The sequence below is a fragment of the Neovison vison genome, chromosome X (assembly GCF_020171115.1).
Source record: "Neovison vison isolate M4711 chromosome X, ASM_NN_V1, whole genome shotgun sequence".
Taxonomy (NCBI): Eukaryota; Metazoa; Chordata; class Mammalia; order Carnivora; family Mustelidae; genus Neogale; species Neogale vison.
The window spans coordinates 129,082,897-129,098,421 of record NC_058105.1 but is presented as its reverse complement, the minus strand read 5'-3'; the positions used below and the strand labels follow the sequence as shown (position 1 = coordinate 129,098,421).

The window sequence follows — 15,525 nt, the reverse complement described above, 5'->3', positions numbered from 1 at the left end:
CATTGCATGCATCCATGTAGACCACCCAGTTTAAGTACACAAATATGTCCCAGTATTTCCATGTAGATGATCATATATGTGTGGTTTAGTCCCCTGCCATGTACGGAGTTATTATAATCGACACTCCACTGATGGGGCTGCAGAGGGTCACACATTTCTGACTCCCCTCTAACAAAGATGCAAAACAAAAGAAATGGAAAAGCCGATTACCCACCGTTCTCTTCTTTAGCGTTGGAAACACGCTTTACCTTTGAGGATGCCTGCTATTCTGTGTGGAGAAATCACTTAAATAGGGATTTTGTTTTTGTAGGGATAAAACTCAAAGCCCGAGTCTAGGATACAAGGAGAAGTTTGAAAGTTATTACTGATAGGGTCTGTTATCAAAGGAATGAGACTGAGACAAAAGCGAAGGTCAAGCAAAGCTTTATTTCGTGCCAAGCATCGAGAATCAAACCAACCAGTCAGGTCCATATCTTACAAAGAGGCGACCCCTCCCAGCCTCACAGACTAATGTTTATAGAGCAAAGGCCATGTGGTTGAGCCGGGCCACACACAGGTGGCCAATGAGATTGCAACACACAGAGAAAACTGCACAGTCATGCTAGGTCACACACGGGCGGCCCACTGAATTTCAATTCACCCTAGCAGATATTTGAACTAGCCTACAGCTTGGTCAGAACTGGCGCCCAAAAGGCGGGGCACACTCTCCTTGGTAGCTAGGGAGACAGTATGCGTGCCCTACTGATTGGATGTCTCCACCTGGCCTGACAAACCCTTGTATCTGGGCTTTGCTACCTGGGACTGGGTTCCCAGACTTGCTTTTTAAGAAGTTCCTCTGGGAGGGGCAGGGGCAATCTAAGGTTACTGCATAAACAACAAAATGGCTCCCAATGGCTACATAGGCCCTTGCAATTACAATGAAAAGGGATCTTCCTCAGGAGAGGCATTTATAGACATCATGCAAGTAATTTTTTATCATCCTTCTGTGGATGGAGGGTGAGGGTCCTGGTAAGCAAGGAAGAAAGAAGAGACAGGGAGAAGCCATAGGAACAGGCTGGCATCCAGAGGAGATGTGGCCCCCCGGTGGGCTTCCAAACTCAAAATCTGAATGACAGACATAGAAAGCAGTAATATTCAGAGTTGCCTTCCCCTATTTATATTCCTAAGGCTTGGGTTCTGCTCTGAAACCCTGTATGCTCTTGTGTTTTGGTAAATTAAGGGAGGTCTGGTGTCTAATTCTGTGACAATTAAATCTCCTGAGGGCTAGACCAGGACTGAGGATCAGCAATAAGCCACCTAACATGACTGAATCATTAGAGTGAGCAGAGCTGCCCAACCAGTGACCAGAGAGATTCCGAACACACAAGCCACCCTAGAGATTTGGTAGACACCCCAAGGGCACTGAATATCCTGGAACCATGCTGGACTGGGAGGTGGGGCAGGGAGGCATGACTTTTATCTAGATAACAAGTAAGCTTAAGAAGTAGAATTATTATATCTCACCATCTCCTCTTGTTCCCAAGCTGTCTCCTATTTAACAAAGTCTCGACTATCTCGCTGCCCTCATGATGCTATTATTACATGTGGGCACTGTGTTAAGTAATACCAGATCATGAAAAACTCATAATAAATGCCAACTTTGAAATAATACACATTGGAGGTCTAATCCACAAAGCCAGAAATATTTACCAACCATCAAAAGCAATCCTGTTAATCATCAAGTTATCTAAAGTTGTGGCAATCGTATACATACATACCCAGCTAATCATAATATCCCTATCCTTTATCTAATTAATAACACTGCTGTACAGAAAAAGGAAATTGTGTTTTCCTGCTCAACAAATAAGGAATCTTTCTAATCCCAGAAAACGTTGCTGGCTCACAGAAAAATGCTAATAATTAAAATCGAGCATTTTTGAAATACTTTAGTGACTATGATTTTTAGAATAAATTTGACTTTCCCATTATTGATGAAACAAGCATAGTATGTTAAACAGCTCATTAGCCTAAATGTCAAGCAATTCAGCAAATATTTACTCTGTGCATTGTATGTGCCAAGCATCAGTGTTAGCACTGAAGAATCAGCAGTATTCTGTCATATTTTAACCCAAGATTACCTGAAATTTCATCTGGACTTTCATGACCTAGGAGAATTAATGAACAAATTTTGCCCAACAGTCATTATGAAGTTCCTAAAAAATCTAGTTTAAAAGTACCCTTTTGGGGCACCTGGGTGGCTCCGTGGGTTAAGCCTGTGCCTTCGGCTCAGGTCATGATCCCAGGGTCCTGGGATTGAGCCCTGCATCGGGCTCTCTGCTCAGCAGGGAGCCTGCTTCCTCCTCTCTCTCTGCCTGCCTCTCTGCCTACTTCTGATCTCTGTCTATCAAATAAATAAATAAAAATATTTAAAAAAATAAGTAAAAGTACCCTTTGGAAGGAGCTGAAATTCAAGGAAAGTTTCTAAAAAATAAACAGGCTTTGGGGGAAATAACCCTTTCACTTAGGTGGGAATGGAAAATAAGAACAGGTTGTGATCACTTAAAATACCCTAATATGCAAATGGCACACCAGCTAAGAGAATGGAATAGAATCTCTTCTCTGGACCAACAAACCCACAGAATTGGACAAGTCACTTTGCTGAAGGTCAACAAACCACTAATTGTTCTGGAAGTTTATGATTGAGGGTAAGAAGGTCTCTGATGCACGGTATTCCTTGCTGCTTTAGGCATGTGAGTGTGGGAGTATGTTGGAACCACTAATAAACATGGAAAAAAAAATCCAAATATATCACTGAAGAAAATCAGCAAAACATGAAAGAGAGAAAAACAGTAAAGAATCAGAGAAAATATCCAGGAACAATCATAAAATAAGTAATAAAAAAAAAATCTATCAATAATTACTTTGAATGTAAATGGACTAAATCCTCCAAACAAAAGACATAAGATGCAGGGATGGATTAAGAAAAAAAAAAAAAAAAAAGAAAAGAAAAGAAACAAGACCCATCTATATATGCTACCCACCTGAGACTCACTTTAGACCTAAAAACACAGACAGAAAGTGAGGGGATGGAAAAACATCTGTCTTGCAAATGGACGTCAAAAGAAAGCTGGAGTAGCAACACTTATACTGGAAAAAATAAACTTTAAAACAAAGACTATAAGAGACAAGGAAGGACACCATATCATAATAAAGGGGACAATTTAACAAGGCATAACAATAATAAATATTTATGTATGCAATATGGAAGCACCCAGATCTATAAAACAATTACTAAGAAACATAAAGGAAATCACGGATAATAATACAGTAATAGTGGGGGAATTTAACACCCTACTAACAGCCATGGACAGCTCATCTAAGCAGGTCAACAAGGAAACAATGGCTTTGAAGGACACTGAACCAGGGAACTTAACAGATATATTTCGAATGTGGCTTCCTAAAACAAGAGAATACTTTCATTTCCAATACACATGGAACATTCTCCAGAACAGATCAGATACTAGGTCACAAGTCAGGCCTCAACAAATACTAAGAGACCGAAGTCCTATGGTGCATCTTTTCGGACCCCAACACTATGAAACTTGAAGTCCATCACAAGAAAAAGACCACAAGTGGTTGGAGTTTAAACAACACACTACAGGGCGCCTGGGTGGCTCAGTGGGTTAAGCCGCTGCCTTCGGCTCAGGTCATGATCTCAGGGTCCTGGGAACGAGTCCCGCATCGGGCTCTCTGCTCAGCAGGGAGCCTGCTTCCTCCTCTCTCTCTGCCTGCCTCACCACCTACTTGTGATCTCTCTCTGTCAAATAAATAAATAAAATCTTAAAAAAAAAAAAAAAACACTACAAAACAATGAATGGGTCAACCAGGAAATCAGAGAATTTTTTTTAAAGATTTTATTTATTTATTTATTTATTTGAGAGAGAGAGAAAGCAAGCACAAAGAGGGGAGGGGCAGAGGGAGAAGCAGATTCCCCACCCAGCAGGGCTTGATCCCAGGACCCTGAGATCACGACTTGAACTGATGGCAGATGCTTAACCAACTGAGCAACCCAGATGCCCAGGAAATCAGAGAATTACAAGTAAAAGAACTAGAAAAAGAACAACAAAATGTAAAGCCAGCAGAAGGAAGGAAATAATAAAGATTACAGTAGCAATAAATAATACAGAAATTAAAAAAAAAAAAAAAAAGTAGAACAGTTCAACAAAACCAGGAGCTGGTTCTTTGAAAAAATAAAATAAGATTAAGATAAGATAAGACAGATAAGATAAAAAAAATAATAAAATAAATAAAATAAAACAAAACATAAAGCTCTAGCAAATTTATCAAGAAAAAGAAACAGAGAGAAATATCTCAAATAAGTAAAACCACAAATGAGAAGACAAATAACCAACACCACAGAAATACAAACAATTATAAGATGATATTATAAAAAATAATGTGCCAACAAATTGGGACAACCTGAAAGAAATGGGTAAATTCACAGAAACATATAAACTACCAAAATTGAAAGGGGGAGAAATAGAAAACTTGAACAGACTGACTGCCAGGAAAGAAATTGAATTAGTAACCAAAGAACTCTCAACAACAACAAGAATAACAACAAATCCAGGGGCAGAGGGCTTCAAAGGTGAATTCTACCAAATATTTAAAGAAGAGTTAATATGCATTCTTCTCAAACTATTAAAAACAAAACACAGAAAAAAGAAAACTTCTATGCTGATTCAATGAGGCCAGTATCACCCTGATACCAAAACAGATACAAACCAGTAAAAGAGAACTTACAGGCCAAAATCCCACATGAACATGGACAGAAAATTCTCCAATGAAATACTAGAAAATCAAACACAAAAATACAGTTTAAAAAAATCACTCAACATGATCAAGGGGATTTATTCCTGAGGTGCATCAAAAAATTGCTAAAACTGGTACTGTTGATTCAAGAAAGTCACAGGATATAAAATCAACATGCAGAAATCTGTTGCATTTCTGTACACCAATAATGAAGCAGCACAGAAAGCCCAAAAAATGAAATACTTTGCCATACATCTAACAAAAACGTGTACCACAGGATCTATATGAGGAAAACTACAAAACTCTATGAAAAACAATAGGAGAACACAGTACATGGAAAGATATTCCATGTTCATGGATAGGAAAACTCAATATTGTCAAGATGACTATTTGTCCCAACTTGATCTGTTGAGATTCAATGCAATCCTAATCAAAAGTTACCTTTTGCACATTAGAACAGGTTCTCTTATGCACATTATAAACTGACTTTATTTTAAATTTTAGTTACTTTATTCATTTTACTTTTTTATTTTATTTTTACAGTGTTCCAAGATTCATTGTTTATGCCCAGTGCTCCCTGCAATATGCGCCCTCCTTAATACCCCCCACCAGGCTCACGCATCTCCCCACCCACCTCCCCTTCCAAAACCCTCAATTTATTTCTCAGAGACCACAGTCTCTCATGGTTCACCTCCCCCTCCAATTTCCCCCAACTCCCTTCTCCTCTCCATGTCCCCATGTCCTCCATGCTATTTGTTATGCTCCACAAATCAGTGAAACCGTATGATAACTGACTCTCTCTGCTTGACTTACTTCACTCAGCATAATCTCCTCCAGTCCTGTCCATGTTGCTACAAAAGCTGGGTATTCATCCTTTTTGATGGAGGCCTAATATTCCCTTGTATATGGACCCTGCCCAGACACATGACATTTCTACATGTTTCCTTCCTGCTTTCTTTTCTTTTTTGTCCCCCAAACAAACCACATATTCGTTATTTTTTAATAGGAAAACATCTTTCCCCAAATATATCCATGGATTTCTCTCATACTGCATTGTAGACTCTGTTACTAAAAGTTCATGTCCTCATAGAGACCCCCCATTGATTTATAATAAAATTTAAGCAACAGCAGGGGTTGGCAAACTATTTCTATAAATGGTCAGATCGTAGGTATTTTAGGCATGGTGGGTCAGGGCGTCTCTGCCACCCTTAAAAAAACAAAAACAAAACAAAACAAAAAAACATTTATAGCACTTCATAAAGGCTTAATTTACACACCATATTTTCATCCATCGTAAGGTACAATTCAGTGATTGTTAGTCAATCTATACAGTTGTGCAATCTTCACCGCAAACCCATTTTAGAAAAGTCATTTCCCTTCCAAAAGTAGCCTTGCGCCAAGACCACACCCAGCCCAGGTAAATACTCATTTACTTATTTTTAGAAAACTGTGACTTTGCTGGAAATTTCAGATAAAAGAATCCTATAAGATTTACCATCTGTGTAGGGTTTCTTTCACTTAGCATAATGTTTTCCAGGCTCACCCAGCTGTAACATTGTATCGGGATGTGTCCTTTCAATTGTAGAATATAATTTCTTTAGACGGATGGGCCACATTGTCTTTATGCCCCAGGGACAGGCATGAGAACTGCCCCCAGCTTCTAGTTATTATGAATAATGCTGCCATGAACATTGGCCAAAGGGCACAACTACCGAGTTAAATAAGTTCAGGGGATCTAGAGCTGCATGGTTGTCATTGTTAACAATACCGTATGATACACTGTTACAAATGCAAAGAGAGTAGATATTAAATGTGCTCAACACACACACACAGTAATCACATCATGTATGGAGAGGTTAGTTAACCCCACGCTGCTCGTTATTTTGTTGCAAAGTATAAGCGCATGAAGTCAACACATTGTATCCCTTCAACTTACACCATGGGACATGTCAATTATAGGATCTTTAACTCTGCCAAGTCAGCGCAAAGCATCACTGGACAATATATACATGCATGAGCACGAATGAGCTCCAGTAAAGCTTCCCTGACAAAAATGAGTGGTGGGCCCTAATTTCCCGGCCCCTTGTTTCGCTAGAATGTCTGGAACCAGGGAAACCTGCCGTCACACCACGTGCTTACTGACCCCCTACAGGACCTTCAGCTCCCTGTGCACAGAGCATGGTTTTGTTGGCTGTACATCAAATAAATATTTGTCCAATGCATGCTTGAATTTGTAAGTAAACCCATGAAATCCCAAAGCATAATTAATAGCCAAGAGTCAGGTCTACACTCTTAGAATTGGATTTGGTGTTCAATGTTTTAAATATTTTATTCATTTATGTGGCAGAGAGGGAGACCATGCATGAGCGTGGGGAGGGGCAGAGGGAGAAGCAGGCTTCTTGCTGAGCAGGGAGCCCGATACGGGGTCCCTGGACCCTGGGATCATGACGGGAGCCAAAGGCAGATGCTTTACTGACTGAGCTACCCAGGAGCCCCTGGATTTAACATTCATGAAACGAGTACTCTGAAGATAAAGTATGAATAGTAACAAACTATGATCCTTTTTTTTTTTTAAAGCCATAATTTTCAAAGGATTTAGATTTGTTCCATAAAATCCAACTTGTTCACTGTTTCCTCCTCTGATGTAAAGATCACAATGGGTAATTTTCTAAAACGAGTCTAGGACTTCTTACCTTCCTTCTATTCCTCCTTCTTTCCTCCCTCTCTCCCTCCCTCCCTTCCTTACTTAAAAGAGAATGTGGGGACAGCGGTGGATTTGGGGGGGCAAATAATGAAATAAATTCCTCAGGTTGTGATTTCAGGGTTGTGGGATAAATTCCTTCCTTTCTTCCTCCCTTCCTCCCTCATTCTCTCTCTCCTTTCCTTTCTCTCTTCCTTCCTTTATTTTTTAAAGATTTATTTATTTATTTGAGGGAAGGGTAGAGGGAGAGGGAGAGACTATTAGGCGGGCTCCATCCCACAACCTTGAGATCCCAACCTGAGCCCAACTCAAGAGTTGGATGTAAAATGGATAGTACCACCCAGGTAGCCCTAGGGCATGCTTGAAAGCCATTCATAGTTTCAGGATATCTTCAGAAGAAAATAATAAAAAATGTTGATTTTTGCTAAGATTAAGGAACTCTAATGCCAGTGCATTTAGATGACATTTTCTAGGCAGTTAGAGGAGATTGTACCATTCCCCTACTCTATTCTAATACAGTTAACATGGGCACATTAAAGTCGTACTTACTCCCAAGACAAAATTACTTTTCAAGAACGTAGTCCAAGTACCGGATGTAGAAATTCACTTTCAGGAATATACCGGTGACCAAGCAGCAATGTTCTTGCCATTTCCAAGAGCTTTTGAAAACTGAGCTCAGACCCCAAAATGACTGACTCTTGGCTAAAATAAATGCAATAAAATGGAATTGAATTAATCTCAAAATTACCCCCTGAAGGGAAAAGAAGGTTACATTAGAGTAAGCCCACGTTGCAATGCAGACAAGTCTTGGTAAAGAGGTATAATTTATAATCTGTGTCAAATGGTTTCTATGACATTTTTAAAAGTTCAAGGTTACGAGTGAGATTCGATGTAAGCAGTCCTAATGTGGCATGCTTTCTAATCCCTGCTTCCGCACTGATAGTTCATGGTGATGTTCAGAATCAAAGTCTTCCTTTTGAAGGATAAATAGGTCGCCCCTGTAATTATCGTTCATACTGTGACCTATCTGTGGGTAGAAGGGAATAGTCACAATTATACGGGGACAGGCACCGTATTCCAAAGGTTTCCTAAGCAAAAGTAAATGGTCCTCAATTTAGTGAACTCTGACTATAAAAATAACTTTACATAAAATAATGCCACCAGCGTGATGGTGAGAATTTTTTTTTTAAAATACTAAACTTCTTAAAGGGTTGTGCACCTACTGTTCAGCAAATGACATAAATTTATTCATAAACAGGAAATAAAAACAGGAAACCAACAAAAATCATTCATCATTGTCTATTATGTCAGGAGTGCAGAAGAGCTCTGAACATTCATGCAACAAATGTTTAAAATGTGTCATTTGGGTTACCCACCCTAGGGTCCTTGAAGGGGACAAAGGTCAAGCCCTGCCACATTTAGGGAGAAAGAAATGAATCAATGATGTTCCCTAATCCTTTGTTTGAGAAGGCTGGGGCCTGCTGGAACCCATCACACCTTGAAAAATACAGATGGAAGGGGCTTAAAGAATTTGGATAATTTGGGATAATTCACACCACCCTTCCTCCCTTAAGTCTGGATTCACTTTGGGCAAAATGAACTCAAGCTACTTCTGCGATATCCAAAAGTCTGTGTCCCGGAGACTTGCAAACAGAGGTCCAGATCTCGGCATGGAATTGTAGGCTAGAAACACACGTTTGCAATGAGTGGGGTGAAGGGGTTGGACAAGGGGAATGTATGTTGTTATGCACTTGTCCATACACAGATTTAATGATGTCATTACACATCTCTATATACAGTATGTAATGGATTCACAGGGGCTTACACATACATGGTATCTATATACACACATATATTATCAAACGCCCATATATAGCAATTCCACCTTTTCTATATGCACAGTTACAGAATTTGCTACATACATATCTCATGAATGATAAAGATCTACATTGTGTGTCATCTCTTGTGTCTCTCATGTGGATCTACCTCTACCTGTTGTCATTTATCATCAGTTACACCTATCTATCATGTTTGTTATATCTACCACCTGTCATACCTATCTATGTGTAATCCATCTCTTCTACCATCTGTCCTATCTGTCCATCTACCTACCATCTGTCCTATCTATCTATCTATCTATCTATCCATTTATCTACCATCTGTCCTACCTATCTATCTATCTATCTATCCATTTATCTACCATCTGTCCTACTATCTATCTATCCATCTACCAGCTGTCCTACCTATCTGTCCCCCATCTGTCCTATCTACCTGTCCACCTACCATCTGTCCTATCTACCTGTCCATCTACCATCTGTCCTATCTATCTATCTATCCATTTATCTACCATCTGTCCTATCTATCTATCTATCTATCTATCCATCTACCTACCATCTGTCCTATCTATCCATTTACCATCTGTTCCATCTATCTATCTATCTACCATCTGTCTTATCTATCCATCTACCATCTGTCCTATCTATCTATCCATCTACCATCTGTCCTATCTATCTATCCATCTACCTACCATCTGCCATATCTATCTATCACCTATATACTGACTACCATCTGTCATATCTATCTATAATCTGTCATATCTATTATCTGTGATATCTACCCATCCATCCATCTACCATCAATCATACCTATCGACCATCTGTCATATCTACCATCTGTTATATGTATGTCATATCTATTATCTACCATATCTATCTACCATCTATTATATCTATCTACCATCTATGTATAATCTATCCTATCTATCAATTATCTGTCATATCTATCTATCTATCTACCATCTGTCATATCTATCATCTGTCATATCTATCTATAATCTACCATATACATCTATCATTTGTCATATCTATCTATTCATCTATCTACCATCTATCATATCTATCTACCATCTATGTATAATCTATCATATCTATTTATAATCTATCCTATCTATCAATTACCTGTTATATCTATCCATCTACCATCTGTTCCATCTATCTATCCATCTACAATCTGCCCTATCTACCCACCTACATACCATCTGCCCTATCTGTCCATCAATCTACCATCTGTTCTATCTATCTATAATCTATCATAAATATCTATCATTTGTCTTATCTATCTATCCATCTACCTACCATCTGCCATATCTATCTATCACCTATATACTGACTACCATCTGTCATATCTATCTATAATCTGTCATATCTATTATCTATGATATCTACCTATCCATCCATCTACCATCAATCATACCTATCGATCATCTGTCATATCTACCATCTGTTATATGTATGTCATATCTATCATCTATCATATCTATCTACCATCTATATCTATCTACCATCTATGTATAATCTATCATATCTATGTATAATCTATCCTATCAATTATCTGTCATATCTATCCATCTATCTACCATCTGTCCTATCTATCATCTGTCATACCTATCTATAATCTACCATATATATCTATCATTTGTCATAACTATTCATCTATCTACCATCTATCATATCTATCTATCTATAATTTATCAAGTTTATCATCTATGGAGACACCTGGGTGGCGCAGTAGGTTAAGCCTCTGCCTTCGACTTAGGTCATGATCTCAGGGTCCTGGGATCGAGCCCCACATCGGGCTCTCTGCTCAGCGGGGAGCCTGCTTCCCCCTTTCACTACCTGCTTCTGCCTACTTGTAATCTCTCTGTCAAAAAATAAATAAAATCTTTTTAAAAACCTATCATCTACGTATCTATCTATCATCTATGTATCCATCTCTCATCTGTCATATCTACCAGCTGTCTATACTGATATCTACCCATAATTATGTAATTTTGAATAAAGACCAACTGAGAACGTTGGGCAGAGGTCCAGTTATGGGGTCCTTGAAAGCTCCTTAAATTATTTAGATCAGAAGGGACACGTGTAAGGGAAGCAGAAAACGATTGTCTAAGTAAGAGAGACACCAGAAGCAATGTTGTCAGAACATCAGAGGTTACAGTCTGTTACAGTAACAGGCAGAGAACAGACTCTCCACAAACGTTTGTCTCCATCAAGGTCATAAGTGCTGAAGCGTGCTCCGTTGGAAGAATAATCGTGGCAATCTTTATCTGAACAATAACTGTTGCTCTCTGAGTGAGATAATCCGCCCCCTTCTATCTGCTCCTCTCAAACAGCAGGATTCCTTGGTTCCTGAAAAGCCAGGAATGGATTTTTTTTTTTTTAAATAAACAAGCCCACAGTTCGAAAAATATAAAAGTTACCAATAGCACTGTTGATAAAGTATAACCTAATGGGGCTTCCTCGAACTTTGCTGAATTTCCTTTTTTGTCAGGTCCTTTTCTTGATAGGGGAGCATTCCTCACCCTCTAGAAGTAACTGGAATCTGGCACAGCTTTCTAAGCGAGAGAGTGTACTGTCAGAATGTGCGTGGTGTCCAGACACACAGGGTTTTTGGATCTCTCGGCTAATGAGGGTTTGGAAGGTGTGCATGGGGAGTGACCGCAATTTGATCTTGCCACTAGATCACCTCCACGTGGCAAGAACCATCCGCCAAGGGCAGTTGATCAAGCGGAAGGAAGATTTGCTGTGCAATGTTCAAGTCGTGCTTTGGGAAGAGCTAAGACATACCAAGCTAGGTGTGGACACGCTCCTAAGGTGGACACGTCATTTGTCCATGAACAGAGAAGAGAAAATACCTCTGTCTCTTTATTGCCTCACACTTTCCAATTAGAGTCGGCCTGATGAGCTCTTCCTAGCAAGGACCAGATTTCACATGATCATGGCTACCACATGCTACTTTGGATCACTAATGCGAGCATCATTCCTTCACAAAGTCTAGCACAAAGCATGGTAGGACAAACCATTCCCCCATTGAAAGGAGAGTTTGTGGTCAGCAAAATAATGACCCCCATCCCCAAATATCGACTTATTTCAACACATCACCACAGACATAAGGTAACCACAAATGAGGTTTTGCTTATTCATTTGCAACACACCCAAGTCAAAAGACTGACATATACAATAACTGATACACGAGTCTGCATTTTATTCTATAGCAACCATAGGTGAGTTCCACAGAAAATGAGGCAAAATCAATGAAAAGCTGGGTTTTTTTTTACGCCCCCTATGGAAAAGAATGAGGAATCAGTAAATGACAAGATCCTCAAAGTCACTGCTAAATTAGAAAATGGCAAATTAAAATAAAGGTGAATTTGATTGCCTAAGTGTCAGTTTTTGAAGAATTAAGGTGTCACAACACTTGATAATGGGAAGCCCTGTGGGGAGTTGACAATCGTCACTCACTTCTGATGGAAGTGTGTGTTTCAATAACTGAAAACGGTGTCTTAATCCATAAGGCTGAAAATAAGCATAACCCCTTAGTCCTGTGTGTGTCTGCTTCCCATATATTCCTGGAGTCTCCAGGGTATGTGCTCAAGGAGAAATGAGACAGGTTATCTGCTATAGCATTGAGATAAAAAAAACAAAATGCATTAAACAAAATCTGAAAAAGGGGCACCTGGATGGCTCAGTGCATTAAGCCTCTGCCTTCAGCTCAGGTCATGATCTCAGGGTCCTGGGATCGAGCCCCGCATCAGGCTCTCTGCTCAGCAGGGAGCCTGCTTCCTCCTCCTCTCTCTCTCTCTCTCTGCCTACTTGTGATCTGTCTGTCCAATAAATAAATAAAATCTTTAAATATACATATATGTGCATATATATATTTATATTTATATTTATATATAATACATATATATATGAAATGCATTTAAAAAAACCTACAAACACTAATAGAAAACCCAGAAGATCCAAAATGCCCATCAACAGAAGGTTACGTTGTGTCATCTATTCCCATAATATGGCACTGAATGTGTCTTTTAAAAATATATACATGAAGTCACATGAATATTTGTAAAAAATAAATTATTATCTTGGAGAATTGTATGCATAACAGGATATATTATTTATAGTTTTTGTTTCTTTTCTTAAGATTCTGTTTTTTAAGTAATCCCTGCATCCAGTGTGAGACTTGAACTCACAACCCTGAGATCAAGAGTTGTACGCTCCAACAACAGAGCTGGCCAGGCACCCCTTAAAGATGTTAAAATCACGTAACTTACTAAAATTATTATGGAAATATTCACAATTAGGAGAAATTTTTAATGCCAGGTTGGACTGCCTGGCTAGAAACTCTTGATCTCAGGGTGGTGAGTTCAAGGACCAGCATGGGTCCATGGAGAGAACTTAAAACAAACCCCAAAACAAAAAGTATTAAAAAAAAAAAAAAAGTCAGGTTGGGCACTTGGGAGGCTCAGTGGGTTAAAGCCTCTGCCTTCAGCTAGGATCATGATCTCGGGGTCCTGGGATTGAGTTTTGGATCAGGCTCCCTGTTCAGCAGGGAGTCTGCTTCTCCCTCTGTCCCTTATCCTGCTTTCACACTCTCTTTCACTCTCTCTCAAATATGTAAAATCTTGAAAAAAAAATAAAAAAAATAATAATAAATAAAAATTAAAAATGCTGTGTTGTTCAAAGTTAAGATAATGATCCCTTGTGTGAGACAAGAGATAGACAAAGCTCTTGGAAATATTCAAATAATTTTTTAAAATCTACCAAAAGGGACACCTGGATGGCTCAGTAGGTTAAGCATTGCCTTTGGCTCAGGTTATGATTCCGGGGTCCTGGGATCGAGCCCCACATCGGGTTCTCCGCTCGGCAGGGAGCCTACTTCCTCCTCTCTCTCTGCCTGCCTCTCTGCTGCTTGTGATTTCTGTTTGTCAAATAAACAAATAAAAAATCTTAAAAAAAAAAAAAAAGAACGTAAATCAAGTACACGATAAAATACAAATATTTCCAGGATGAAATATTTTTTTTTAAAAAAATGTCCCAACAAGCTGATGAATGATGTAGCAGGAAGGTCAAACACATGATGTGAGGTTTCCCCTCCCCTGAAGTCCAAGGTCTTGAGGGTCCAGGGCCACGTGAATGTGCTTCATTTTAACCCATTATGCGTATTTATCATGCTTTATTTTATGCTTTACATGCTTTATTTTACCACACGTGGAAATTTATCACACATGCATTTGGCCTATGCGCGTCTGTTCTTTGCCTTCCTCTAAGACCAGGCTGCCCGTGGAGGACAGGGCTAAGTCGTAGATGGTGGCTGGAAGCTCTTCCTTGCAGGCAAACCTTTGGGCAAATGAACCTGGGGGTGCCATGTTGTGCCTGCCGTCATCGCAACCACATGCACTAGCACTAGTGTTGACCCACTTCCATAGATCGATCCAACGTAGCATCAAAATCCCCAAGACCTTAACTCCAAGCCACTGGCTTCGACCCAGCTTTCCACCAGAGTTGTGCATGGCAGGACTACATCACAGAACTGCTAGGTTTGGTTTCCACTCCGATCTGATCCCTTCTGGGTACCGTTCTGTCCTGGGCAAGGAGTGAATGGAAGGATTTCTACCCTGGTGGGTGGAGGAGTCTAGCTCCAGTGCTGTTACACCATTCCACAACCTTGTCGATATGTCTAACAACTAGAAGATGGTAGAAACTCATAACTCAAAAACTCAATATTTGATGACAGAGCCAATGGAAGCCAAGTTTAAATGGAAGCCTATGCATGAATGGGACAACATTCTATCCAGCTGGTCTCAATGGCTTGAGGTCCAGAAGCTGTGGGCAGAAACTTATACAACTAGGAAGGAAGGACAAACAGCTAGCAAGACCACAGACGATGGGAGTTCCTTCTACGGCATCGTGGACCCCTACGCATGGGTCTGTCTAGCCCACAGGAAACGGAACATGAAATGATCACTTCCTAGATCGGCTGCTGGGGAGAAGAAAGCTGCTTGTCTTGAGTGGAGATGAAGAGAGAAATCTAGCAAGCAACCTAAATTTTGCTTTTTTTCTTTTTCCCTTTTGCATGACAGAATGTTTCAAACACACACAGACACACAACGTACTTTCAAGGAAAAATGTGACACATGGTTGTCTGTCTACAAAGAAATGGAGGTGAGGAAGGGCTCCTGGAAGAGGAGAGGG

General features: G+C 39.7%; 1 long non-coding RNA gene across 2 annotated transcripts in view; it reads right to left on the bottom strand.

Moving 5' to 3' along the window:
- The window catches only part of LOC122896580, a 51,749-nt gene that overhangs the window by 21,370 nt on the left and 14,854 nt on the right, over window positions 1-15,525 (bottom strand). The window contains exon 3 of one of the 2 annotated variants that reach the window (XR_006382421.1): window positions 8,176-8,194. The exons of the other annotated variant lie outside the window; for it this stretch is intronic. This is a non-coding gene — a long non-coding RNA (uncharacterized LOC122896580). Of the gene's footprint in view, window positions 1-8,175; window positions 8,195-15,525 lie in introns of those variants that run through there. 2 annotated transcript variants of the gene reach the window in all.